At 37.9% G+C, this 5,000-nt stretch overlaps 1 pseudogene; it reads left to right on the forward strand.

Annotated features, from left to right (window-relative positions):
• Positions 1 to 5,000, forward strand: part of LOC125042119 — a 26,433-nt pseudogene that overhangs the window by 4,537 nt on the left and 16,896 nt on the right.

The following is a 5,000-nucleotide window of genomic DNA, read 5'->3' on the forward strand; positions in this document are numbered from 1 at the left end:
CTCTTTCAGTTATTTTCATCTTCTCTCCTCTGCTTCCTCTTTCTTTATTCTTGTCTTATTCCCCCTTCGTACTGCAACGATAAACCATAACGAAATAATGATAAAGATAACTGATAAACGATGACAACAGCGTAATAAAGAAGAAGGTCGTTATTCTTGACCTTATCAAACATAAACTTATAAGTGAGTTTACATATAAGCAGCGCTGATCACCCATAAAAAGACTTTATACGAAGGTTGCCTTAATTGGTGTGAGGGTCGTTTTATATGCGTGATCCCTCCACTTCAAAGAACGGGGTAAATAAAGAGTAAGAGAATAGAAATGAAATAAAAGTTATAAAAAAGACAAATTAACTGATTGATTTCACTGCTTGTTTATCAAGAATGTAGTTATGAGTATTATCAATGTTGCTGTTATTATTATCATCTTTATAATCCTGAGTATTATGGCACCTGTTGGTATCATCATTATTGTTTTTAACATAATGATAAATATTGATATTATCATTGTAATTGTTATTGCTGTTATTATCATTGTCACTATTGTTGTCATTATCATCATTATCATTATTATCATTATTGTTATTACTGTTCTCAACATCATCCTTATTATAGTGATAGTTATTACTATCATCATTTTCATTATTATTATTGTTATTACTATTATCATTATTATTATCATGATTATCCTCATTATCATCGTCATCATCATCACCAGTATTATTATTACTATTACTATTATAAATATTATTGCTGTTACTATTATTACTCTTATTAACTTCATTATCAGTTCCATTATTATTACAGAATTTATGGTCAATATTATCATCATTTTATCATTTCTATCACTGTCAATAACAATATAATTATTATAATTTTCATAATCATTATTAGTGTTATTAATGTTGCAGTTATTACTATTGCACAGTGATTATCATGATTATTAGCAATCGTTATTATCGTCATTAACATTATTGATGTTACACAAAAAAAAAAATTATCATCATCACACCTAGTTCCCATTAATTCGCTGCCGCTCTATTCTTTCCACGAAAATAAATAATGAACATTGTTAAAGCTGCGAATCCATTTAAATACATACGAAGAGACGAAAGGAAAAAAAAAAAAAAAAAAAAAAACATTCTTTCACAAATTCCGCACGAGTTGATATGAAATTGCATCAAAATTGCAAATGACAGAGGCAATGCGTGTATCATAAACGAAAAGATGCATTATTTGTTAAAGTCCTGGTTTGTTAACATGTATAGTATATCTAATATTCATGTAATGCATTAATGACATCAGTATAAATCCCAAGTCATTTATGTTGCCTTTATGCACTTATAATATACAGAATTTCATGCACCTGATAATGATATGATAATAATGGTATTGATAATGAAGTAAAAATAATATGAATATACTGCTATTACTACTCCTATAACTATTGCAACTTCTGTTCTGCTACTACTATTGCTATTTCTACTAAGAGTCATGATAATGATAATGATGATGAAAATAATGATAGTTATAATAAAAACGATAACAATAATAACAATGATAATGATAAAGATAATGATGATAATGATAACGATGATAAAGATAATAACAGTAATGATAAAGATGATAATAACAGTAATGATAAAGATGATAATAGTAAGGAGAGAAAATGATTACCAGTTCTAGATTCAAATAGGCGTAAAGGGATAAATGTAACTCATTCAAAAAAAAAAAAAAAAGTAAATAAAATATAGAAAAAAAAGTATATTAACATCAACCTCATACTGTAAATATATCAGTTACGAACACTTTGATGTTGCATTAGAATTAACGGACAGAGTTAAATTCATTTCATATATTTTCATACTTGCGCGAGGCATGGCAAGGGCGGACGGGAGGGGGGGGGGGGGATAGGGATAAGGGGAAGGGGTCGAGGGGAGAGGTGGTTAAGGAAGGGGGGGAGGGGGTGGGGGTTATCTGTCTTTGACGTTACACTCTGCAATTTTTTTTTTTATTATTTTTTTTTTAATTTCGTCTTTTTTTTTTTTCCACTTTTATTGGGGGAGGGCGAGGGTGGAGGGGAGGCAGGGAGGAGTTGGGGGAGAGGGTTAATGGCTGACATCTTTTTCACCAATTATACTAATTTGGAATTCGAAAGAAAAAAAATATATTCTCTTTTAGCTTTGAAAAAAAGAGAAAAAAAATATGCGATCCAGCTTTTGGTTTTGAACGATAAATGCTTATTTATCTTCAGCTATTTTTTTTTTCTTTTACGAATTTTAATATCTTCGTGTTTTTTTTTTTTAATTCTATCTCTCATTACTTATCTCTAATCTGTATATTTCGGTGATTTTTTTATCAATTTATTTTTTCTCTTCATATTTGTCTTCCTTTTCTTTTTTTCTTTCCCTTCTCTGTACGCTCTCTCCCCTACTCCCTCTCTATTTCTCTCTCGCTCTCTTTCTATCTCCCCCTCTCTATATTTCTCTCTCTTTCCCTCTTCATTCCATTCCCCCTGACCCTTATTCTTTTCACTCTAATTCTCACCTTTTCTCCCGCACTCTCTCTCTCTGTCTGTCTGTCTGTCTGTCTGTCTCCTCTCTCTCTCTCTCTCTCACTCTCTCACTCTCTCTCTCACTCTCTCTCTCTGTCGCTCTCTCTCTCTTTCTCTTTCTCTCTCTTTCTCTCTCTCTCCGCCCTTTTATCATTTTTATTTTCACATAACTCTTCCCTCTCTCACAGCCCAGTATCAAATTTAGAAACTGCCTTAGTGACGATTAAAAGCAAACGGCTTAATGAAATTTAGGGTGAGAGGCTCTGTTGATTAAATAACTCTTTTGAGGCTGAATGGGCGAATTCATCTTGAGATGAAAACTTAAGAAATGTGAATTAAAAAGAGAGGGAGGGAGGGAGGGATAGAGAGAAAGGAAGGAGGCCGAGAGAGAGAGAGAGCGAGAGAGAGAGAGAGAGAGAGAGAGAGAGAGAGAGAGAGAGAGAGAGAGAGAGAGAGAGAGAGAGAGAGAGAGAGAGAGAGAGAGAGAGAGAGAGAGAAGACACACACACACGCAAAATAAAGAGATAGAGAGAGAAAAAAACAACAACAAAAAAACACCTAGATGACAAGAGAGAAACAGAGGGGACACTACTATAGGAATATATTGCAGTAGTAAATTCCCTGGACAAAATTCAACAGCAGGAGACAGTTTCGTCTTCAAGATTAATGGTATTATCGGAATGTGCCAATTCGGTGCGCCTCTCTCTCTTCAGTTTCTCTTTGTACTCTGCATTATCACATTCCTCTCCCTCTCCTTCTCTGTTTAATTTATCTCCCCTCCGTCTTTTGCTTTTGATAGACGAGTTCCTTGCTTCAAATAGATTCAAATAGTCTGCTGTTTGTAAATGAGTAAGTGAGAGAGTGTGTGTGTGAGAGTGAGTAAGTGAATAGGAGAGGGAGTAAGGAAAAGAGTGAGTGAGTCAGGAAGTGATTCAATGAATGAGCAAATGAGTAAGTGAGAGAGTAAAGTGAGTGACACGTAAGAGAATGAGGAAGTAAGGAAAAGAGTAACTGAGTGAATTACTCACTAAACAAATCCCTGACTAACTTTGAATTACTAGCCTACTGACTGAAAGATAAATAACTGAATGGGCAATTATCAGCTGAATTGCAGTTCCCAAAGACTAGGAGACTGACTTAAGGATTACTTGACTGATTGACTTTCTAGCTGACTAGTGCGTGTGGCTGACTTCCCCCCTGGTGTCTTCTGTTTCCTGTTTCACTTCGTTTCGCTTTCATTCCCTTGTTCATTAAGGAAAATAATACCTAATTCCACTTTCTTAATCTAACTCATTTTCTTTGTTTGTTTCTTTCTCTTGTACTTTCTTTCTGTCTGTCTGTCTCTCTCTTTCTCCCCTCCCCCCTCTCTCTCTCTATTTATCTATCTCTATCTCTCTTTCTCTCTACCTTTCTCATTCCACTTTTCCATCCCCATCATTCTTCTTCCTCTTCCTTCTCTTCCCCATCGTTTTTTCCTTCTTGCTCTCTCTCTCTCTCTCTCTCTCTCTCTCTCTCTCTCTCTCTCTCTCTCTCTCTCTCTCTCTCTCTCTCTCTCTCTTTCTCTCTCTCTCTCTCTCTCTCTCTCTCTCTCTCTCTCTCTCTCTCTCTCTCTCTCTCTCTCTCTCTCTCTCTCCCTTAAGCCATTTCTCCCTCCCCTCAACTCACGATTCATCTTTCCCTTCTTCCTTTCTATTTCTCTCTCATACTTTTTCCTTTTCCTTCTCTCCTATCATTCCCTCACCGCCGTTCCATCTCTCACTCCTTTCTCCCCGTCTTCGTTAACTGACCGGATTATTGCCGAGGAGAAACGACCTCGCCGCCATATTGGATTCACTCAGGTCGGACGGACGTCATAGGGGTGGGGGGGTGGTGGGTAGTGAGGGGGTACGAGTCCGGGAGGGGGAAATGGGGAAATAGGCAGGGGGTTATTGGGGGAGGGGTAGGTAGGAAGGGAACGGCCAGGGGGGGCAGGAAAGAGGGAAGGTAAGGCAATAGACGGCGCGACAATACCGAGGTTCTCATGCCTCGAACGGAAAAAAAGGGGAAGAGTAAGGGGAAGAAAGAGGGAAGTGGGAAGAAAGAGGGAAGTGGAGAAGAAAGAAGGACGAGGGGAAGAAAGAGGGGCAAGTGGGAAAAAAAGAGGGGCAAGTGGGGAAGAAAGAGGGACGTGGGGAAGAAAGAGGAGCAAGCGGGGAAGAAAGAGGGACGTGGGGAAAAAAGAGGGGCAAGTGGAGAAGAAAGAGGGACGTGGGGAAGAAAGAGGAGCAAGTGGGGAAGAAAGAGGGACGTGGGGAAGAAAGAGGAGCAAGTGGGGAAGAAAGAGGGACGTGGGGAAAAAAAGAGGGGCAAGTGGGGAAGAAAGAGGGACGTGGGGAAGAAAGAGGAGCAAGTGGGGAAGAAAGAGGGACGTGGGGAAAAAAAGAGGGGCAAGTGGGGAAGAAAGAGG

The sequence above is a fragment of the Penaeus chinensis genome, chromosome 31, assembly GCF_019202785.1.
Source record: "Penaeus chinensis breed Huanghai No. 1 chromosome 31, ASM1920278v2, whole genome shotgun sequence".
Classification (NCBI taxonomy): Eukaryota; Metazoa; Arthropoda; class Malacostraca; order Decapoda; family Penaeidae; genus Penaeus; species Penaeus chinensis.